The sequence below is a fragment of the Nelumbo lutea genome, chromosome 2 (genome assembly GCF_056320005.1).
Source record: "Nelumbo lutea isolate HS-2025 chromosome 2, American lotus-T2T, whole genome shotgun sequence".
Lineage (NCBI taxonomy): Eukaryota > Viridiplantae > Streptophyta > Magnoliopsida > Proteales > Nelumbonaceae > Nelumbo > Nelumbo lutea.
Window position 1 is genome coordinate 4197283 of NC_142685.1, and position 24753 is coordinate 4222035.

The window sequence follows — 24753 nt, forward strand, 5'->3', positions numbered from 1 at the left end:
ACTAAAAGAGTCACACCCTATCCCAAAGCTAATCACTAGGATCAACAATCAACAGAATATGAGTATCGATCAAACTGAGATCACAAAGAAACAACTCAAACTGAAACTGATCTCCTTTCTAGGCTTGAAGAAGCCTTGGCAATCCAACCAGCAATGAATCTAGGCCCAAACACCTATTACAGGGTGTCTTCTGGGATCCCGGGAAGAGAGAAAAGACCCTGTCAATCTCTCTTCGACTCTTTACAAGCAAATCAGCTGCTGTTGATCTCTTCTATGACCACTAATGAACCCAGAAAAACTGAAAAATCATGGCCAATCAGTTACCCAACCAAGATCTAAACACCCTTACCTCAATCTCTGGTCTTTGTCTCAACTTCTGGGCTGTTGTCCAAGTCAGACTCTTGGGCAGATGCAGTCAATCTCCAAAAGTTGTAAAACCAGGTCAACAAAGCTTCAAAACTACAGCCCTCTGATTATCTCATGCAGTCAGTTGGACTAGGACTGCATGAGAAAAGAAATCTGGATCAAAATAATACCAAGTTATCAATCCAAGAAACCTTCAAATCTGTAGTCTTGTATGTAACAGTCACAGAAAAGATTGATTTCAGTAAGGAAGAATCAAAGAAGTAGAAGAAGATGGAGGGAAGAAACTGGAGAGATCAGATTGTGGATTTCAATAGAATACCAACTTCTGTTTATACTTTAAGAATAGAATGTGTAAGTACATGTCTGTTCCTCATAAGGTAGCAACAACTAAACAATAAGAAGCAAAAGAAACAAAGCCCAGCCCAACTAGCTTAGACCTGTAACTGCATAACTAATAAACAAACAATAAAATAAATGGCATCTGACCACACTCTTCTATTTTTCTCTTCTTTATTTGCTTGCTTATTGTTGCATGTTGGGAATTTTCTCCTTCACTAATGGCACCTCATCACATTGATATTATATATAGGCAATCTCTTGGAGGGAATGCATCCAGTGGCAAGTTATGGGGGGACAAGATACACCTACATGTTCTGAAGCCTCAGATCCAATATGATCCCCTGTAAATTGAAATAATTTTTCCTCCTTTTTTTCTGGAAAAACAATAAAAGGAAACGTATAAGGATCATTTTGAAGATAATGAACAACAAGATCCAAAAATGAAAAGGTCAGAAGTGAATCAATCAACAACAAGGATAATATGGCAAAACACAAAGAGGAGTGCAGAAATGATCCAGAAAGATGCTAATATACTATGCATTGGGTCAACTCTCTCTCTCTCTCTCTCTCTCTTAAGGAGTACTATGTTTCTATTTGAGATCACTCAAGAAAGTTGAAGAAGGCATTTTGGGACTGGCTTAACTACTTCTGGTCATTTTAAAACTGATTTTGGGACTAAACAACATACCTTAAAGCCCAGCCTGAAGATGCTCCAGACACTACCCTACATGTAACATCATGATGATGCTCCAAGCTTAAGTAAACTAAAAACTTGGTCACTTAGAACTATAAATAGAAGACACATCCAATAAGGAATCAACATTACAACTTTATAATTATTATTTTTTTTTCAGTGTAAAAGAGTGTTTTAAATGTTCTAGTTTGAGAGTGTGATCTTTCAGTTTGTAAATTTTGAGTGTAAGAAATCTCTAAGTCCGAGTTGTAATAGTACCAGCTAAAGTCTAAGTATCTGTTTTAGTGATAATGCAAGATCTTATGCTTCAAGTTACTTATTGAGCTTTGTTCATTCACTGATTATAGTACTGCTCACTTCTACTGTTCTACTGTTCATGATCTGCAAGTATCTCTTTTAGTGGTACTGTTCATAGTACAGTTCAATACACTTCTCTAGAGTCTCTAAATCAGAGAGAGAGAGAGAGGGGGGGGGATAACATCCTTAGTGCGGTTAAGAGAGATGAGGAGGGAGAAGTAATGGTAGATAGGTATGGACTCCCCATCCAGGTTGTAGTAACCTCCCTAGTATTGAATATCCCCAACCATTTTATAGGGAACTCTGATGATATGAAAGGAGGGATAAGCGAACAACTCATAAAGCTAAAGTGTAAAAACTGTATCTGATTTTAGATGGTACAAAGATGTATTCTTATCCAAGGTCCATAGACTTGATAATTCAAGGGAAGACTATTGGAAAGAATAGTTTATCTTATATATAAACAAGGCATTAAAGAAAATTTCTTCTTTTTTTGAATTTTTTATTTTTTATTCCATATCATTTTTTTAAAGAACCAATGAGATGCTCTCCTTCCCCAACAATTTCTTCTCCTAAAATTTATCCTAAACTACCTCCCCCACTTTCTCCTAATCATCTCCAATTCCTATTTATCTCCTAACTTATCTCTAATTTACTAGAGAATTTCTCTCCAAATTATCTATAATTCCTATTTATCCTCTTTGCCACTTTTTATCTGTATCTATCTAAAGAAAGTTTAAATTAAAAATTTAAAAATCATTTAAATATTTTAACAAATTATATAATTACTTTAAAATATTTATTAAAATCACAAAAAATAATTATAATAGATTTAATAATATTCATATTATTAATAGTTTTTTATTTCTACAAAATTCATCACGAAATTATGTATTAACAATATAAATTATGATATTTCAGATTATTCAAATAATAGAAATTTAACATTAAAAAATAAAATATTATGTCAATATTTCAATAACTAAATATCTTAAATTCAAATAATGAGTATTTTTAAATATTTTATATATTATTTAAATATTTAAATAACTAAATATTTAACATAACTATATTTTAAATAGTTAAAATAACGAAATTATGCAATAAAATAAAAAAATCATAACATAATATTCAAATTAATAATAATTTAATATTTTTACAAAATTAATAATGAAATTATGTAATAATAGTATAAACTTTAAAATAATTATTAAAAACACAAAAAATAATTTTAATAGATTTAATATAATTCATATTATTAATAGTTGTATACTTTTACAAAGTTCATCACGAAATTATGTACTAATAATATAAATTATGATACTCTAGATTATTCAAATTAAATGTTATTCAAATAATAGAAATTTAACATTAAAAATATAAAATATTATTTCAACATTTCAATAACTAAATATCTTAAATAATAAAATACTAAAAATAGCTAAATAATTGCATAGAAAAAATGTTTAATTATTTAGACATTTCAATAGCTAAATATCTTAAATTCAAATAATGTGCATTTTTAAATATCTTATATATTATTTAAATATTTAAATAACTAAGTATTTTAAACAACAAAATATTTAACATAACTATATTTTAAATAGTTAAAATAACGAAACTATGCAATAAAATAAAAAAATCATAACATAATATTCAAATTAATAATAATTTAATATTTTTACAAAATTAATAATGAAATTATGTAATAATAGTATAAAATTTAAAATATTTATTAAAAACACATAAAAAAATTATAATAGATTTAATAATATTAATGTTATTAATAGTTTTATATTTTTACAAAATTCATCACGAGATTATGTACTAACAATATAAATTATGAATTTTCTGATTATTCAAATTAAATGTTATAAAAAATAATATTTAAATATTTCAATAACTAAATATCTTAAATTCAAATAATGAGTATTTTTAAATATTTTATATACTATTTAAATAACTAAATATTTTAAATAACGAAATATTTAACAAAACTATATTTTAAATAGTTAAATTAACGAAATTATGCAATAAATTAAAAAATTTTAAAATTAAAAACCATAACATAATATTAAAATTAATAATAATTTAAATTTTTACAAAATTAATAATGAAATTATTTAATAATAGAACAAATTATAATTTTATAGATTATTAAATTCAATTAATAATTAAAATTATAAAATTTAAATAGGGATATTATTTAAATAACTAAATAATGTTTTAATTAACCAATTTCACTTATATCAATTAATAATTCTAGAAAAACAATTTTTTAAAAAATAATATTCATTAATAATGATTTTAAAATGTTAACCTATATTTATTATATATTTAATGGAATAAAATTAATATTTATTGTATTTTCGGCAATTATTTATTGCTTTTTTATAAATATGTTTTCAGTAATTATGTATAAATCTATATTTGTTTTATTATTTAACAGAAATTTGTTAATAATTATTGGATATTAAACTACTGTTATTTAACTTTTTAAATTTAATTTATTATACTTATTGTATTTTTTTGTACTTTATTCATTGATACTTATTAGAGATTAAACTATTATTTGAGATTACAATATTTATTGACTAACTTAGTATATTTTTTGTATTTTTAGTATTTTGTAATTATTGTAATTATTTTATTTTTATTATCAATATATTTTCAAGTATTGTGCATTTTTGCTAGAAATTTTTAATAATTATTGGAGATTAAACTACTTTTAGAGATTAAAATATTAATTTAGATGAAACTAGGAATGTTGATCACGGCTTGGTTTAGTTCGGTTATAGGCTATTTGGCCAACCAAATCGTCATGGTCAAGTTGGGGAGTTGGCTACCTAAAATCTACTGACCATTAGTGAAAACCAACTACATCGGGCTGTATTGGTTTGGGTTAATTTTTGGTTTGCTCAATTGGTTTAAAAGATTACATTGAAAAAATTAATTTTAAATTTTAAAAATTACATTAACATTATTAAAAAATAAATTTATAATACAAAATACTTTAGACTAAGAAATATGGGACTTTTCCCACTTCCTGTATTAAAAATTTATATTTAAAATATAAAATATTAATATATATCTGTGATTGGGTCATTCAACTTTGGTCAATTTACAAATGGCCACAACGAAATTGATCCTAATTTCAACCGAAATATTAGAAACTGAGCAATTCGGGTCGAGTAGGCTGGTTTCATCAGTTCGATGAACAAGCTTAGCTGAAATAAATTATTGTTATTTTTGTATTGTAAAAAGTTATTAAAAGTATTATAAAATATAAATAATTAATCATTATTTAAAAGTTAGAAATATAAAACAATTGTACTCTTATGTGTTTTATTGTTTAGCTTTCCTTAACAAATCCCGTGCATCGCACGGGTCCCCGCCAGTACAAATGGTAAAACAGGTAGGATTAGACCAGTGTTTTAAAAGGCGTGGGAGGTGTATGCCTGGAGGTGCGAGGTGCTCCCAAAACGCCTTGAGGCGTATGCCAGAGGCGCTAACACCTCTGAGGCATACGCCTCAGGCACATCTTATATAAAGACAAAAAAAAAGGAAAGGAAAGGAAAAGAAAGGGAAAGGAAAGAAAAAGAAAAAGAAGAAAAAAAGAGAAAAGAAAGAAAAGAAAAGGAAAGGGAAGGGAAGAAAAGATAAGGGAAAAGGAAGTGGTTTGCCCCCTGCCCCTTTTGATAGGACGACCCCCCCCCTCCCCCCCCCCCCCCTTTCAGCTAATGTTATGCATCTTTATTCTTTTTAATATAAAAGATTTTTATTAAAAATAAAGAAAAAATGAGATCCCCCCTTACTCTTCATCCTGCTCCTAACCCCCCTCCTCTTAAAAGATTTGTATTTGAGAGGCTTACGCCTCTTGCATTCTGAACTATGCCTCATGCCTCTAGGTACTGGAGCACCTTGCGTCATGCCTCTACGTTTTAAAATATTGGATTAGACCTATGTAATGATTTGCGTCTTAAAAGGCAGCTTAAAAGAAAAAAGTCTGACTCGCGAAGGGAGCTAGGAGATTTCTGCTACCAATTTGGCATAGGACCAGAACAACCTATTCCAAAAATCTCACGAAGAAAGAACAAATACAAATATTACAAAAAGAAGTATGATAAGCAGAAAAAAGCTTCTAAAGTAAGAAAACCAAAAGGATTCCTACCTGCTATAAATGTGGGAAAAAGGGACATTATGCCAATACATGTTTTAGTAAAAGTTCTAAAAAATTAATGAATTAAAGGACTTTAGTAAAGAGGAAGAAACAACTTCAGATGAAGGAGAAGTTTCATCATCATCATATGAAAATTGTTGAAACGGAGAAAATGGTCCCTGTACCTGTAAAGATGATACAAGTACCGAAGAAGAATCTGAAAGCATCAACATGATCTCAATAGATGAAGAACAACTTCTAGATATACTAGAAGATATCCCAGATCTAGAAACCAAATGAAAACATTTGCTTATGGCAATGCAAGGCAACAGGGAAAAGGATAAAAGGACAAAATTCAGAAAGGGAACCTTCGAGCTCGAAGATATAATTTCATATGACCAGATTATGGAGCGAGCAAGGAAAGAAATATCTTGGCCTGCTTAATACGCTTAAACAGGAGGTAAAATCACTAAAAACACGAGTAGAGCAACTTGAGTCCTACAAAAATCTAGAAAGGCCTTCGGAGTCGGAAGTAGGGAATGAAGATGAAGAACCTGCTGAATTTGTGGGAGAAGATGAAGAATTTGTCTATTCAATTGAGGAAGTACAGTACCAAAAATGGTATTCCAAAGTAACAATAAGGGTAAAAGACTTTTGTTTGACGGTCATTGCATTAATAGACTCAGGAGCAAGACGTAAACTGTTTGACGGTCATTCCTTCTAAATATTTTGAAAAAACCACTCAACATGTAAGTGCAGTAGATGGGCGGAAATTAGGAATTAAATACAAAATCCCTATTGCCCATATATGCAATAAGGGAACTTGTTTAAAAACTACTTTCCTCATGGTTAAGGACTTACGACAGGAAGTAATTCTAGGAACTCCTTTCCTGTTATCAATATTACCCTCTTTAGCAATTACGACCACTATAGGTGAAATAACGGTCATCTATGAATTTTGCCAAAAGACTAAGATAACAACATTAAATTCTCTGAAAGAAGACCTAAAGAACAAGGTTAGGTTTGTCTTTGAATTACAAAAAGAAATAAAGGAAGAATAACTCTCTAAAACCCTGAGAAACCCAAAAACACAAATAGAAATACAGAATTTCCAAACCAAAATAGAAAAAGAAATATGTGCAGAAAACCCAAGTGCATTTTAGCATCAAAAGAAACACACTATTGAATTGCCCTATGAAGAAAGCTTTAATGAATCCAAAATTCCTACAAAAGCAAGACCTATTCAGATGAACAAAAGGTTACTAGAGATATGCAAAAAGGAAATTCAAGACTTGTTATCTAAGGGCCTGATAAGGCCTAGTAAATCTCCATGGAGTTGCCCAGCATTTCATGTTGAAAATGCAGCTGAAATAGAAAGAGTCCCAAGATTGGTAATAAACTATAAACTGCTAAACAAAGCATCTAGATGGATTAGGTACCCTATTCCAAACAAACAAAACTTAATAAATCGATTATATGATGCATCGATCTTTTCTAAATTTGACTTAAAATCATGATATTTGAATATTCAAATAAATGAAAAAGATAAATATAAAACTACCTTTGTGGTTCCTTTCGGACTTTATGAATGGAATGTTATGCCCTTTGGTTTAAAAAATGCCCCATCTGAGTTCCAAAGGATTATGAATGAGATATTTATCCCATACACTCAATTTATAATAGTCTATATAAATGACGTTTTAAATATACTCATCTTCCCTAAAAACCCATTGGAAGCACTTGAACATATTCCTTAGAATCATGAAAGAAAGTGGACTGGCTGCTTCGGCTAGGAAAATGAAATTATTTCAAATAGAAATTAGATTTTTGGGATATCAAATAGCTAGAGGAAGAATAGCCCCAATACAATGAGTAATAGAGTTTGCAGATAAATTCCCTGATGAAATAAAGGATAAAAATCAACTTCAGAGGTTTTTAGGCAGTTTAACTAACATAGCAGTTTAGCAGACTACTACAAAGATTTGGCGAAAGATCGTCAACTCCTTCTAAAAAGACTTAAAAATAATCCTCCTGAATGGACTGAACATTTTACTCAAACAGTAAAAAGAATCAAACAAAGAGTTAAAACTCTTCTTTGTCTTAGTATACCTCATCTTGAAACTCGTAAAATTATAGAGACTGATGCCTCTGAAATAGGATTTGGTGGAATTCTAAAACAAAGTAGAAACAAAAAAGAAGAAATTATAAGGTATACCTCAGGGGCATGGAATGTAACCCAAAATAATTACTCTACTATTAAAAGGGAGATGTTAAGTAGTCTTGCAAATAGATTGCAAATCGGCAAAAGAAATTTTAGAAAAAGACGTAAAAAACTTAGTATCAAAACAAACATTTGCCTGATGGCAAGCTATTCTATCTGTATTTGATTTTGAGATAAAATATATCAAAGGTACTAACAACTCTCTCCCTGACTTCTTAACTAGAGAATTTTTGCAGGGAGACCATGGCAAGCAGTAGCAGAAGCATTCCTTCAAGAAATAATCAGTCCAACAGAAAGATAAGGACTAACCAGACCAACAAATTCTCTTCTCTTAATCCAAGAGAATTATCTCCAACAGAAGGATAAGCCCCTATATTTATTCAACCACCGAATTAGTGACAATTAATCTAAAAGAAGCTTCTACAATTCTTGACTCCGTTAATCTGGACGGAGCAATCCAACTCCTTGTTGCTGTGAATACTTTCAGACAATCATTTTCCTATCTACTCCTCAAACAAGGACCAGAAATATTATGAAGAGATCCTTATACAGACAGGATTGGCAAGAATCCAACACTACTTTCAGGACCCAAAAAGATCTGAAGTAGCTTATTTTAATCTCGCCATAAACAAGTTTATCTCAAAAGAAGATTGGGGAGAATTTAATAAGCCTAAATTTATTTTAAGGCCTCTTGATAAGAGGCCCCGGTTATTTAATTACTGGGACTACCAGGAAGCCTGGTATAAGGTATTCTTAATCTAGAATTCAGTTTTCAAACACTCATGGTTCATACGATTCTCAGAAGGCTTCCTAGGCCCATATCCTGATTGGGTTTATGTATGGTGGACATTTTGGGGAGCCACGGATGACGTCCTTCCTAAGGAGGAGCTTCTTGACAAGTATGATAAATTTGGAGGAGACAAAGGCATATATGCCTTTGATCACATGAAGCAATTCGAATTTTTTCAAACTTATTAACTTCTCTGGATCCTACGTTGGAAATACAATTCTTGGGACCCTCCAGCAATCGAAAGAGAAGTTGAGATAAAGTGTTAGGATAAGTTTGACCTTTCTCTTGCCCTCAAACCAGTCCCAGAAGAAGATATTTATCAATCAATTTTAGAATCTATAAACAGCAGATGTGCGATAAGTTTCCTGATTTAACTCCAGAACAACTTGCCGAGATGTCGCTCCGTATAACAGAGAAAATGAAAAAGAAAAGCAAAGATTCCCCTAGCAATTCGGATATAGACAGCCTGATGTCTGTTCAATTTAATTATAGTTGAAATCCCTGACAAAGGTACCCACAAGAAAGATTCCTCACCATCTCTAATAGTAAGAAGTACCAATAATTCTCAACAGCAAGATTCCCCAATAGTAAAAGGACCCGTAATTCTCTTCCTAAACAGGAAATACAGATAAGGAGGCACTGAGGCATCTTATACAGAGACCCTAGATAAGAAGGAATCTCCTGGCTCTAGGGGGATCCTCGTCTATAAAAACCCTAGACTTCTTCCAGTTGTGAGAAAGAGTTTCAGTTGTTAAGTGTGATTATTATTATTATGAGCAATGGCGATGATTTTATTCATTATGGTGACAGAATAAGTTTTATGACTAAGACCCATACTTTTAGGCTAGCAACTGCTACCTAACACCTCCTTTTTCTTTTTAATGAATGGACAATACATTTTTTTAAGGTAAAATAAAAATGGATAACACATTGTAAGTTTGTAATCCCAAAATACAACTGTTCCCTGTTGACCCCTCATCTTACCACTGAATCACCCAAAGTATTTGCTGCTCATTGAGGCCATGGTCATCTGACTTTATTGTTTTTACTATATTTTCAAATTTACACATGTAATTAAATACTATTTATGCTGCATAACCATGCAATATTTCACTGCCAGAGTGAAGTGTGATATGACTTGCAAATCTTGGATGAAAAGGAATATTTTGAGTTTTGATGAGATGAGGTGTTTGGATGGAATAAGTGGAGGATTTCCACTAAATTCCTTTGAAAAGAGATATATTGAATCGAATCAACATTTATGAATGACAATGTATGCTATGTCACCAGAAATTAGTACTTCAGCTCCTTAAGCTTGTTTATACTAGTACTCATTATATATGATTACTTTTCATAATATTTTGGTATATAAGTATTAATCACCTCTTTATTAAATTCCATTTTCCCTATGTCCTTCAAACTAGGAAATTTTACACCATCTTGAAACTTTGCATGAAATTCTCAACAAGAATTCCCATGTTTGAGGTGCTGAAATTTCCATGGAAACCAGGATATCTATATCAAATTAGGGAATCTGGATGGAAAGAGGGAGGGAAGGTCAGTTCCTGCGAGCTAAAAGATGGAAGAAAGTTTTGAAGGTGGAAAAAGGACAATGGGAGGAGAAGGGGACGGTAATACAAAATTTTTTCATGCGTTGGCTAATGGGAGGAGAAGAAAAAATTATGTGGCCAAATTAGAAGTGGATGGGGAGGAAATCACAAATCAAGATGAGATAGCATATGTGTTGGTCATTGTAAATCAATTGCAGGGAAGCCTCTGAACAATAGACTAAGGTTGGAAGGTTTAGATTGGCCCAGGTTGTCTGAAGAGCAAGCAAGATGGTTGGAGAGGAGTTTTAAAGAAGAGGAAATTAGGCATGCAGTGTTTTCAATGGATAGATCCAAAGCCCCTGGACCAGATGGCTTCACCATGGCTTTCTATCAAGATTGCTGGAATGTGGTAAGGGAAGACCTTTGTGCTGCTTTTAAGGAATTTGAAGTTAATAGCAAAGTAAGCCCTGGAGTTAATGCCACTTTCATAGCTCTAATCCCTAAGAGAAAAGAAGCAAAAAACCCTAAAGACTTTAGGCCGATTAGTTTGGTGACTAGCATTTACAAAATCCTGGCTAAAGTGTTATCCTTAAGGATTAAAGTAGTGCTACCTTCCATCATTAGTCAAGTAGGTCTTCCTCTTGGAGCCAACCCTAAGGAGAGCACATTTTGGGCCCCGGTTTTAGAAAAATTTGAGAAAAGGTTAGCCTCGTGGAAAAGGATCTATATTTCTTCAGGGGGTAGAGTTACCTTATTGAGAGCTTCCTTAGCAAATCTGTCGATTTTATTTCTGTGTTTAGGATTCCGGTCAGGGAAGCCAAGAAACTAGAGAAATTAATGAGATTTTTTGTGGGAGCTAGGGGAGGACAAAAAGGATCACTTAATAAATTGGGGAAAAAAAGGATCACCATGAATGCTTCCAACCTACTTCCTTTCTATGTTGAGGATTTCTCTAAGGGAGGCTAAGAAACTGGAGAAGAGTATGAGGGACTATTTATGGGAACTAGGAGAGGTGAAAAAGGACACTTGATCAGATGGGAGATAGTTAACAAGCCAAAGGAAGAAGGGGGTTTAGGGATAGGGAACATAGTGTTGAAGAATGCAGCCCTTCTAGGGAAGTGGCTATGGAGATGGCCCCGAGAGAGAGAGAGAGAGATTATTGCATGAGGTGGTGGCAAGCACTCATGGTTGTGCAGGAAATGGTTGGGATTCCAGGATATTTCGTCGAGCTACCCTTACTACACCTTGGAAGGCTATACATGGTATTCTCCCTCGCTTCCTCAGATTCATCAGGTATGATGCTTGTTCTGGTAATGCTATTCTTTTCTGGGAGGATATTTGGGTGGGTACTCAACCCCTCAAAGATTGTTTCCCTTCGCTCTATTCCTTTTCCCTTTACAAACATGATCCAATTGCAACTTTTCTCCTGAGCCTGTTAAACCCCTTATCTTTAAACTGGGACTTTGGATTTCGTAGAGGGTCAAGGGATGGTGAGTCAAATTGTGTTATTGAGCTAATTCATTTACTAGAATCCATTTGCTTGGACCCCACTTCTTCTGATCAACGGGTTTGGACTCCTCTTCCAAAAGTTACTTTTACTTGCTCTTCTTTTCTAAAATCCCTCAGTTCTAACCCCTCTTCCTAAGGATTCCCTGTCAAAGAAGTCTGGGTGCGACCTATTCCCCCAAAAATTGTTGTATTCTGCTGGGAAGTCTTCTATGGGAAGATCAATACTTTGGAAAACTTACAGAAAAAGAGACCCTTGCTTTGTCTTTCCCCAAATTGGTGTTCCTTGTGTAAGGCCGAGAATGAGGATTGTGTTCATTTGTTGATCTCCTATTCCTTTGCTACAGCTATATGGAGGTGGAGCCTTTGTCTATTTGGAGGTAGGTGGTCTCTACCTTCTGATTTAAGCTTGTTATTCAACCCATCTGTCTTTGTTTGGCACACTAGAAGAGGTAAGGTCATGTGGAGATGTGTCAGGGCAGCCACTCTGTGGACTCTTTGGGAGGAAAGGAATGCAAGGATTTTTTTAGAGAAGGAAAGAGGGTTAGATGAAATGAAGGATTGTATCCTAAGAAGAGCAATCCTTTGGCTAAAAACTGTGGATATCTTTGATGACTTCTGCTTTGATGATTTGTGGAGAAATTGGCTGGTAATAGCCAACACTTCAACAAAGAAGGATAGAATTCTGTTAGAATGGGTTCCGCCTTTGGAAGGTGTCATTAAGCTGAACTTTGATGGAAGCAGCCAAGGCAATCCCGGGCCTTCAGGTATAGGGGGTATCCTGAAAAATAAGGATAGCAACATAATTTCCCTATTCTCAGGACATGTGGGAGTGGGGGATTCCACAAGGGCAGAAATACTTGCTGCAGTACAAGGAATTCAGATCGCCAACCAGCTTGGGGTGGAGCATCTTCTAATTGAAGGGGACTCTCAGGTGGTAACCAGGCGGCTCCTAAACTTGGATACCACCATTTGGGGCTACAAAGATCTCATAAAAAAAGTAAAGTGGTTAACCAGCAATATTAGAGTTGAGGTCAAATGGGTTAGTAGGTCTGCTAATTCTTTGGTTGATGCTCTAGCCAAACAAGGGGTTTCTAGGGAAGATCGTTTTTGTGCTTCTATGTAAGTTGTTATTAATTCGGAAATCTGTACTTAACCAGCCCGGAGAGGTTGCAACTCATACCTTTCCAGGAGGACTTTGTACTACTTTTATTGCTGATTTATAAAATCATTTCAATTATCAAAAAAATAAATAAATTGGGGAATTGTGTGTAGGAGGAAAGAGGAAGGTGGATTGGGCCTGGGAAATTTGGTTTTGAAGAATAAAGCACTCCTAGAAAAATGGTTGTGGAGATGGCCCCTAGAACAGGAGAGACTTTGGCATGAGGTGATAGCTAGCATACATGGCGGTTTGGGCAATGGATGGGATGCTGGTGTATCGCGTCGAGCCATTCAGGCAACTCCTTGGAAAGAAATTCAGAGTATTCTTCCCCCTTTCCTCAACTGTATCAGGTATGATGTCAATTCTAGTAATTCTGTTTTGTTCTGGGAAGACATCTGGGTGGGCAATTCTGCCCTTAAGGACAGCTTCCCTTCTCTCTATTCCATTTCTTGCTACAAGGGTAAAACAATTTCTCATTTTCTCCCATCACCTAATTCTCCATCTTCTTTGAGTTGGGACTTTGGGTTTTGTAGAGGTTTGAGGGATCATGAACTATCTTATGTTTCAGACCTGTTGTCATTGCTTGAAAGTGTTTTTATGGACCTTTCCAGTTCTGATGTGAGACTTTGGTCTCCAAACCCAAAAGGTTACTTCACATGTGCTTCCTTTTTCAAGTCCCTTTGCTTTCCCTCAGGATAAGTGGGGTTCCCAGCTATGGAGATTTGGTCTAAACCTGTACCCCCTAAAATTACTATGCTCTGCTGGGAGGTTTTCTATAGGAAAATCAACACTTCAGATCTATTGCAGAAGAGAAGGCCTTCTATGTGTTTGTCTCCTAATTGGTGTCTACTTTGCAGGGTTAATGGTAAGGGTTGCTCTCACTTACTTTTAACTTGTCCCTTTTCCGATGCTATTTGGGGTTGGATCTTTGCTTTGTTTGGTTGCAGATGGAATATGGCCACAGCCATAGATCAGATCTTTGATCCTTCCTTCTTTGTGTGGCCCACAAAAACTGGTAAAACAATGTGGAGAACCATTAGAGCTGCTGCTCTGTGGACAATTTGGGAAGAAAGAAATGCAAGGATATTCCAAGAGAAGAGAAATGTGCAGAATGTAAAGGATTGTATTTTGACCAGGGCAATCCACTGGCTGAGATCAATAGATTCCTTCAAATCATACTATTTTGATGACATGTGGAGGAACTGGAGGGCTGTGGCTAGCAGCAGTAACAGAAAGAACAGGGTACTAGATGTGTGGGTACCCCGTTCAGAAGACTGGACAAAGCTGAATTTTGATGGTAGCAGCCAAGGAAATCTGGGGCCTTCAGGGATTGGTGGGGGTGCTGAGAGATAAAGATAGTAACATTCTAGCTTTGTTCTCAGGCTCTGTGGGTATAGGAGACTATCAGAATTCAGAGCTGAGCTCCTAGCAGCAGTACAAGGCATTCAGGTTGCGGATCAGTTAGGAGTTCAGAACTTGATTATTTAAGGAGACTCCAAAGTTGTTGTGGGTTGGCTAAAAAATCCAGATTCAGTGATTTGGTGCTACAGGGGTATTATAAGGAAAGCTAAATGGTTCTCAAGGAACATGAATGTTATTTTTCAGTGGGTGGGTAGAACAGCTAACACCATAGCGGATGGGTTAGCTAAACAAGGGGTACCAAGGGAACAGTTATTCTGGGCAGCTTTGGGAAGGCTGTATTGTAATATCCTATTGATTTTATTGAATAAAATTTTAATCATTTATCGAAAAAAAAAAGTTTTGAAGGTGGAAGTGAAGACTTTCATCTTGGAATAAATCTGGACTAGAAATGGACTCTCTCTAAAGATTGTAGAATCGAGGAAAGCTTCTTTGCTTCTCGAAGGAAGGGTGGTACCATGGTTCCAAGGAGTTCTGATGGAGCTAAAATAACAGAAAAAACAAGGGAATGGAGGTGCTGTCTATTGGAACAGAACAGGAAGTACGTAGCTGAAAGAAAAGAGAACAAGTACGGGTGGTTTTTGGGAGTGCAGGAGCACTTTGGTGAGGGGCTGAAGCAGTTTACCTGTTTCCCTGAAGGAAGGGAGGCATCGGGATGGGACCAGTTAGCAGAAGCAATTCAGGAGTTTATGGTGGTAACTAATGACAGAGAAGGTGCCCTAAAAGAAGGTCAAAAAATTAAGGAACAATCTGAAGGGCAATCAGGGAAAGTTTTCAGGGAGATCCCAGGAGAGGAGATAGGGACGGAAAGTAAATTGCTGATTGATGCTGGACTAGGTTCGGTGAAATTGTGGGTGAACAAACCTAAAGAGGATTGGCAGCTTAAACTTGTCCTCTCGGTAAACAAGAAAGTAAAAGATTGGGAGAGACTAGGTAAAGAAGTCCAGCAGATATTGAAGACTACAGAGGTGTTGCAGATTTCTCCCTTTGACAACCACAAGGCTGTAGTGTATTTTCAGGGGATTCCTCTGGATTTTGCTACTGTTTCGGCAGTAACAGAGCAAGGTGTGGTGGTGTTGGAGAAATGGAAGCCTTTATGCAATGAACAGTTGGTAGAACCCACAGAACTTATCAATCTGAAAATTATTGGGTTGCCTTTCCATCTATGGAAGACGGAGGTGTTCAGGAAAGTTGCAAAGTTATGTGGTGGCGAGATGGTTTCCTTTGATGCTTCCAACCTGAGTGCCGTGCAGATTAATATGGCTGGAGCAAAGCCAGAGCTTATCCCAAGGTTTTTGGAATTAACTTCAGATAATGTAGAACTCAGGGTTTGGATTGCAACATCTACAGAAGCTAGATGGTGGAGATTTTTTTATTTTTTTGATCAATAACACTTTCATTAAATCATCAATAGAAGATTTACAAGAGGAAGACAAACACACTTATCTTCCAAGAGCAACAAAGAACCTCAAGAAAAGGAAAAAAGAAAAAGAAAAAAACACTAAAGTTACAGCTTAGCCCAAAACAGTGAATCCCTTTCTGCCCCTTGTTTAGCTAAACCGTCAGCTAGGGAATTAGCCGATCTTTTAACCTAACATGTCTTGACTTCCATCTCCCGCACCAGCCACTTGAATTTCCTCCTCTCATTGTTGTACTTCCATAAGCCATTGTGATCTTTAATCAGCCACCCTATCACCACCTCTGAATCCCCTTCAATTATGAGTTTCCTGATGTTCAACTCCTTAGCTTTCTGGACTCCTTCCATAACTGCAAAGATCTCAGCTCTAAGGGAGTCACCCACTCCAATTGGGCCTGAGAAAATGGCAGAAATGACCCCATTTTCATCCCTAAAAACACCCCCAATCCCCGATTGTCCCGGATTTCCCCTACTACACCCATCAAAGTTTAATTTCAAGAATCCACCAAGTGGAGGGGTCCAAGCCACACACATTACTGACTTGGTCTGTGTGCAATTTGCAATTCACCCCACTTCCTCAACATGTCATCCACAGTGTAATCTATGAATAGCTCCACAGATTTCAGCCACTATACCGCCCTAATACGTATGATAGCCCTCAGATCTGCTGCTCCTCTCTCAGCTTCTGAGAATATCCTGGAATTTCTTTCTTCCCAAAGTGTCCAACATACTGCATCTCTTAGTCCTCTCCACATAGTCCTTCCCCTTTTTATCTACCACCTGAAAAAAGAAAGGGAAAAAAGGCCCTGCAAGTCTGATGGAGGATTCCAGCTACATCCAAATAGGAAGAAAGCCCAATCCCAAATTGACCTCGCAAAATGGCAAGACACCAGTAGGTGAAAACCAGTCTCCCCATCCACTTTACAAAGAACACACCACTGAGGTGACAAGAAAGTATTGGGTCTCTTCTTTTGGAGTAGATCACCAGTGTTGATTCTTTCCAGATAGGCTTCCCAATAGAAACTATTAACCCTAGGAGGTATTGCTGTGCACAAAACCTCATCAACAGGGAAAGGGGGGAAAGTAGGACTGGTGGACTGACTTGAGACTTTGAAGAAATAAGCACAAGAAAAGATGCCATTGGGGGTAGGTGTCCAAATTCTAGAATCCGCCCTAGTGGGGTCCAGTGATTGGGGAAGAAGAAGATGATGTGGCCTCCAAGGTTCGAGTTAACACTAGGAAGGAAACTAGAAAAGCAAGGGATAGGAAAACAGTACCCCAGTCTTCCACTTTAATTGGTAAATCAGAGGATCAGGCTAGGACTTTGATCAGGTAGTAACGTCCAAAGGTGGAGAAAAGTTGTCGGAAGACTTTTTGAATTTGAACAAGTGTCCAAAGGTGGGGACAGGTGAAGGTAGATTGGAACAGCAACCAGGTGGGTTGTCATTTGATATGGCCCAGGCCTGCAGTCAGGGAACCAATACTAAACTTTTAAAAAGACTGGGTCAGGTTCAAAATTATAAAGATGGGCCAACAGTTGAGGTGAGGGGTACTGGTGGGCCCAGTCTTAAACTTCAAGTCGATGGGCCTGGAAATAAGACTATAACAGCGACTAAGCCCATAGATAAATCAGGTGACCACTTAAATAGGCATGTGAGGAGGAACAAGGCACAAAAGACTATGGACATTCGTCGTGGTATATCATTGTCCTCTTCAGATTGGTCTGCAACTGGCTCGAGAGGAAAACGATTGTTTGGTCCGACTTTAGCGTGGCAGCCAAGACTGGTCTCTTACTCTACTAGCCCAGATAAACCTAATCCGAGACACAATTGCATGAGGTTAGGAGAGGAGGATTCTGCTTCAGACTGGGTAAGTGTAGATGATGAGTCTCTGAAAGAGGAGTTGTATGTTGAAGAGTCCAGCTATGGTAGTATACAAAGTAAATGTCGTTCAAGGATTGGGGAGGAAGATGACCCAGGATTAAAGTTATTGTTCAAAGAAGAGGCTTGTACACTTCCAGGAGAGTTGGTTTGGGCTAGAAAGGAGTTGGAAAGAAAGAAAACAGGCTCAAGTGAGGAGAAAACCGAAACAGGGAGAAAAGGGGATTCAGTCCTTTGTAAATACCAAGGAATGGGTGCTTGTACGGTGTGTGTTGGCAATCTGGTTCCTCCGAGCAGAGCTATAAATTGCCCGTTTCCCACTACAATCAATCCAGATCTTGATTTCGAGGGTCCTATTCCCAGTGAAAGTCAAACAAAAGGGGTTCAGGCTATTCCAGCAACTCATATTGCGTCTTCTTCCTCCCAAGGATTGGATTGTTTCCAGGTTTAGTTTTCTCCGGTAACTCTGTTTCCCCAAGTCCTGTGTGTGTCTGGCCTACAGGTGAATCCAGCCCAGCTATAAAGTCTGCCAATTCATTTGATTCAGGATAAGTGACAGAGGTAGTGGGGAAGATAAATTTAGAAGCAGAAGAGAGAGAACTAGGGGACAAAATTTGGGAGTTGATCTTGGAACTATTTAGAATTAGAATGGAAGAGGAGCTGAATGTGAAGGGTAGGGTTGAGGAGATTATTCAATTTCCCAATATAGTGGAGAAAAGTGGATACAGTGGAAAATCAAAAGGACAACGGAAAAAGAAGGAGTCAGGTAAGAAACTAGAAGGAAAGGAGAAGGTGGAAGAGTCTAGTAAGAAGGCAGGAGAACTTTCTAAGAAGAGGAAGAAAAAGCTGAGTGAGGTGGAGAGGTTGAAGAGTGGGGTGGTTTATGATAAAGCGAGTGGGGGTAGGAAGGATAGAAAAAAGGTGTAAAGAGGGTGGTTTGGTTGGGGCAACCTGAAATGTTTGTCCATGAAGTTAATAAGTTGGATCATAAGAGGTTTGGGGAGTTCAAAGAAAAGGAGAGTGATCAAAGACTTCTTGAGAAGAGAAAAGCCAGATGTGGTCTTAATACAAGAATCAAAATTGACTGAGGTGGACAACAAATGGGTGAGGAGTATCTGGTCAACAAGAAATTTGAGTTGGGCCTTTGCACAATCGTGGAGAGCTTCAAGGGAAATTATTACTTTGTGGAGAAATGAAGACTGGGAGTGTGAAGAAGAATTAATTGGGAACTTCTTGGTGTCAATAAAATTGAAGAGAAAGGAAGATGGGTGGGCTTTGGTGTTAACTAATGTCTATGGTCCCACCTCTTACAGGGAAAGGGAAGGTTTCTGGGAAGAACTAGCAGCCATTAGGGGTTTGTGGGATGGTCCTTGGTGTTTGGGTGGGGATTTCAACGTAATAAGATTCTTGAATGAGTCCATTAACCCCAGTCGTAGGATTACATCTAGCATGAGGAAGTTTAATCTCTTTGTGGAGAATTTTGAATTGTGGGACCTCCCTCTTCAGCAAGCAAATTTTACCTGGTCAAACTTCCAAGAAAGCCCTACCTATTGTCGATTAGATAGGTTCTTCTTTATAGTGGATTGGGAAGCTGAATGGGGGATTTTAGGTGTTGTAGCATTGCCGAGACCTATTTCAGATCATTGCCTAATCAGGTTGTCTCAAGAAAGATGGGATGGAGGCCCATACCCTTTTATTTGAAAACATGTGGTTACTTCATCCAGAGTTTCTAGCTAAGGTAAAAGAATGGTGGGAAGTGGACCAAGTGGAATTCAGATGGAAGGGGTATAGGTTTTACAAGAAACTACAACTCTTGAAAGCTAGACTTAAGATTTGGAATAAAGAGGTTTTTGGTAGATTAGAGCAAAGGAAAGTGAAAATCAGTCAGAGAATGCAGGAGCTATATGGACTAGAAGCTGAAAGAAGGCTGGGGGAAGAGGGTAGGGTGGAAAGATGGAATTTGAAACAGGAATTGGAAGATCTTCTTAGGAAGGAGGAGATAAGTTGGAGGCAAAAATCTAGGTGCAAATGGCTAAAGGAAGTGGACATCAATACAAGGTTTTTTCATTCGTTGGCAAATGGGAGGAGAAGGAAGAATTCTATTTCAAAATTGGAGTTGGATGGGCAATTGCTGACAAGGGAAGATGATATAGCTCAAGCTTTGGTTAATCACTTCACATTAGTGTATGACAACCCAGGGAGACCTAGTGAGAGCTTAGAGAACTTGGAGTGGAGAGTGGAAGATAGTGTCTTATTGGAATCTTTGGAAAAAGATTTGAGGCCCAAGAAGTGAGAAATGCAATATTCTCCATGGATTGATCTAAAGCTCCTGGGCCTGATGGTTTTTCGATAGCCTTCTATCAAGATTGTTGGGAGATAATTAGAGAGGATTTGTTGGAGGCTTTTGAAGAGTTCTATGAGAGAGGCAAATTTAACTCGGGAGCAAATGCAACTTTTATTGCTTTGGTTCCTAAGAAGAAGGACGCTCTCCAACCAAAGGATTTCAAACCTATAAGCCTAGTGGGAAGCATGTATAAGATCATCTCTAAGGTCCTAGCGCTAAGATTAAAAAAGATCCTCCAATTTCTAATCTCATTGTATCAAGGGGCCTTTGTAGAAGGAAGACAAATTGTAGATCAAATACTTATTACCAATGAATGTGTTGAGGTGAAGAGGAGAAAGGAAAAAGGGGTTGGCTTGCAAATTGGATCTTGAAAAGGCATATGACATGGTGGACTTGGAATTTTTACTAGAGGTTCTCAAGCGGAGAGGGTTTGGGGAGAGATGGTGCAGTTGGGTAAAGGGATGCATTTCTTCATGTCATTTCTCAATATTGGTGAATGGTGTAGCTAGGGGTTTCTTTCCTGCAAAGAGGGGTATTAGGCAAGGAGATCCATTGTCCCCATTCCTCTTTACCCTAGTAGCTGATGTGTTGAGTGCCATGATTTCGAGGGTTGATGCTAACAATTTGATAAGAAGTTGGAGGATTGGTAGGGAGGAGGTGGTGGTCACACACTTACAATTTGCAGATGACATCATCTTGTTTTGTGACAGGGAGGAAGAGGAATTATGGAACTTAAAGAGTCTAGTGCTTCAATTTGAAAGGAAGTCCAATCTTAAAGTGAACTGGGGAAAAAGTTGTGCGGCAAGGCTCAATTTAGGGGGAGAGGAGGTGGATTCCCTAGCTAGGATTTTGGCGTGTGAAGTGGGGGGCTGGCCTTTTCAATATTTGGGGCTACCATTGGGAGGGAACCCAATAGTTGAGAGTTTTTGGTACCTTATAATTGAAAGATTCTCCAAGAGGTTAGCAAATTGGAAGAGGAATTACATCTCTTTAGGGGGTAGGATAACCTTAATCAAATCAACCTTGGCCAACCTGCCAGTTTATTTCTTGTCTACCTTTAGAGTACCGATGAAAGTAGCTAACCAGTTAGAGAAGATAATGAGGGATTTCTTGTGGTAACCAAGGGATACTAAGAAGGATCACTTAGTGAAGTGGGAGGTGGTTTCTAGGAGTAGGGATGATGGAGGCCTTGGGTTAGGAAATATAAGATTAAGAAACACGGCTCTGCTGGGGAAATGGATTTGGAGACTACCGATGGTACAAGACAAGCATTGGTCTAGAGTGATTGTTAGAATTCATGGATTGGCAAATAACGGCTGGGATGCAGAACTCGACCCTAGGGCTTCTCAGTGTTCTCCTTGGAAAGCTATTCAAGGTAGTTTTCCTCTTATGCTTCCTTATTTCAAATACGATGTCTGTGCTAGAAATAAAGTCTTGTTTTAGGAAGATGTTTGGGTTGGTGAAAACTCCCTTAGAAATAGATTTCCTTCTATTTACTCTTTGTCTGAAAACAAAAGAAAAGTGATATCGTCAGTGTTTGTTGATAATTCCTAGGATTTGGGCTTGAGAAGAGGTCTAAGGGATTCTGAAATGGGGATGGTTGATGATTTGATCACTCAGTTAGGGGAAGTCTTTCTTGATCAGTCCTGTAGAGATAGCAAAATTTGGAAACCTTCCCCTTCTGGTTTTTTCAATTGCTCTTCTTTCTATAACATTTTGCTTCAGACCTCTAACCTTGTAGGGAACTTTCCTTCAAAGGAGGTGTGGGGTAGCCCTGTACCCCCTAAAATTCAGGCCTTCTGTTGGGAAGTGGTACTCCAAAAAATCAACACCTTAGATTTATTGCAGAAAAAGAGGCCAAATATGTGCCTCTCCCCCCATGTTTGTTGCCTCTATTTGGGTTTTGGTGAGACAATTTCACATTTACTAATCTCATGTCCCTTTGTGTTCTTTATTTGGTCTTGGTTCTCTTCTCTCTTTGGCTGCAGATGGACTCCCTCCTCAAGCATGGTGAACCTCTTTGATCCAGCTTTTTACAGGCAACCAATAATTCGCGGAAGGAATATGTGGAGAGCCACTAGAGCTGTTGTATTGTGGTCAGTGTGGAAGGAAAGAAACAATTGGATCTTCAAAGGCAGTTGTAGATCCAAGGAAGAGGTTGTGGAAGGAATAACTACTACGGTTATCCATTGGCTGAAATCCTATGATCTTTTTAAGGATTTCTCAGTTGAAGACATTTATAGAAGTTGGGGTATTCTGGCATCTACTACTACTTCCAAAGCTATGATACAGAAAGTTTGGTCCCCACTGGCACAACAAGGGGTGAAACTGAACTTTGATGGAAGCTCTATAGGTAATCCAGGCCCATCTGGTATAGGAGGTGTTTTTAGAGATAATGAAGGCAAGATAATGGCTCTGTTTTCAGGTCCAATAGGAGTTGGAGATTCCTTAGGAGCAGAAATCTTGGCACTACATCAAAGTGTAAAACTGGCCAAACAATTGGGGCTACAGCAGATTGAGATAGAGGGAGACTCCAAGTTGGTAATTGGGTGGATGCAATCAGGGCAGCTGGGAATTTGGCAATATAGACAGCTGATAAGGGAAATTCTTAGCATAACAAGGGAGGTGGGTGTTTGGTTCAAGTGGGTAAGGAGATCAGCAAATGGTTTTGTTGATGCCCTAGCAAAACAAGGGACTGTAAGGGAGAGTCTTTATTGGGAAGTGTTGTAATGTTTGATGTTTATTGGATCAACCTTTTCTAATAAGGGTTGACTTCTGTATTTCAGTTTAATTTATCTCTAATGAAAGTTATAGTTTCTGATAAAAAAAAAAAATCCATGGAAACCATAATCTCAAGTCTTGGTGTAGAAAATATGGAAATGCATCAAAACCATGGACTACTGGTATATTGTTACTTTTGTGAAGAAAGGTAAGGTATTGTATTAAACTGATAACAAAACATATACAAAAACCTGCAGAAAATGGTACTGGACAAGGAATAGCATCCTCTTTGTACACCACAATTTTGCTCACCTAGATACAAACAGATTACTACCATAAAAAAAAAAAAAAAGATCTAGAAAAGCCTATGTTCTGCCACCCAAGAGTATATGATTCCCCAAAAATCTTCGTTACTGTATGAAGTTAAATTTATTTTCAAATAATCTCCTATTTCTCCTATCCACTGGCAGATTATTATTATGGATATTTTAATTCTCTTTATAAAGTCATAACTCAAAGCACAACCGACAAAGTTTTCCCTTTTATAGCAAAAGGTTCCATCCAATACAAGCTTGAATACCATATCATTGACATGAATATGGTGATATGACCGTTTTTGTAATTAATTAGAAGCTTTTATCATGATAATTGGTTAAGTGGCTATCATTAATAATAATGCTTTAGAGACCCAAAATTTATAATCCTTTTTGCATAAATAGCCTGACAAAAGAAGAAACCAGTAGCCATGTATTCATATGCAATTAGAAATTTAACAATTACAAGGTTTAGAGTTCTCAATTACTTGTAAATCTCTGGTAACAATACCTTTGCTCTCCTTGCAAATTATTAAGCTCCGCAATGAACCAGGCATAGCATCGCACTCCATTGCCACACATCAGAATAAGTCGAGGAATTCAATGAAAGAAAGTTCGAAACACAATAGCACAACGAAGAGCAATCAATCAATTGGATAACCCAGTAGAACCTAGAAAAGAGGGAGCTTAAATAAATAAACATATAAAGGTGTTTTAGTAACCAGAAGTTACTGATCAGCAAAAAAAAAGTAACCAAATAACATGTGGAAAGTATAGAAAGTACATTTTAATCAAATTCATCAAAATTGAAAAATCACTTGAACCTTTTTTCTTAACAGGAAAACAACCGTGTGAAGAAGTTAGAAGTGTCCAACTAGTTGTACATTTTCTTGAAACTGCTGACGCCATCGCCATCAGAAGAGGAACCCCAACTCCCAAGGGGGAAAATCATGCGTTTTATATAATAGAGTTACCTCTGGCAAACCCAGATTTCATATTCACTTTCTCTACCCACACCCTATCCACCGTGCACTGCAGCCACACATCTAACACTACAAGATGGCGATGTGTGGCTGCAATTCAGGTGGGTAGAGGGTTGTGTGCAGGAAATCCGGAGTGACCTCGGGCACACAACCATAGGAATTAAAGATCCTCATGGAGTAATCAGATCCATTAATATCCGGCATTACGAATATTACTCCGTCTGCAAGAATACCAAAATCTCGATCGCAGAGCTTCACCCCTTGCTGAGGATTATCCCTAGGCTCTAACGACTCTCGATTGTCAACCTACTCAACCCGTATTTCCAAATACAAAGAATAGGACCAATAGGGGTTACCAGAGAACAACGAAGAGAAGAAAAGTAACTCAGAGATGATCGTATAAAGATGAGGAAATCGACATATGTATACCGAGATGATATGGTTTCCAAGGCCATGGTACTTCATGAAATCTAGTAATCCACTCTCCTTTCAATCTAAAAAAGAATGTTGGGGGTCTTTCTCGGGAGCTTCGAGGTTCATCCTTCATCGAATGTGCCGATATACGAAATGTAGGGTTTCGAATTCGAAGAA

General features: G+C 37.0%; 1 long non-coding RNA gene across 1 annotated transcript; it reads right to left on the minus strand.

Moving 5' to 3' along the window:
- Positions 1-671: 671 nt before the first annotated feature.
- LOC148868171 (uncharacterized) lies at positions 672-24730 on the minus strand. The gene is made up of 3 exons (XR_016107252.1): positions 24592-24730; positions 23691-23850; positions 672-1079 (listed from the first exon to the last, which is right to left on the minus strand). It is a non-coding gene; the product is annotated as an uncharacterized LOC148868171 (long non-coding RNA).
- Between the last annotated feature and the right edge of the window lie 23 nt (positions 24731-24753).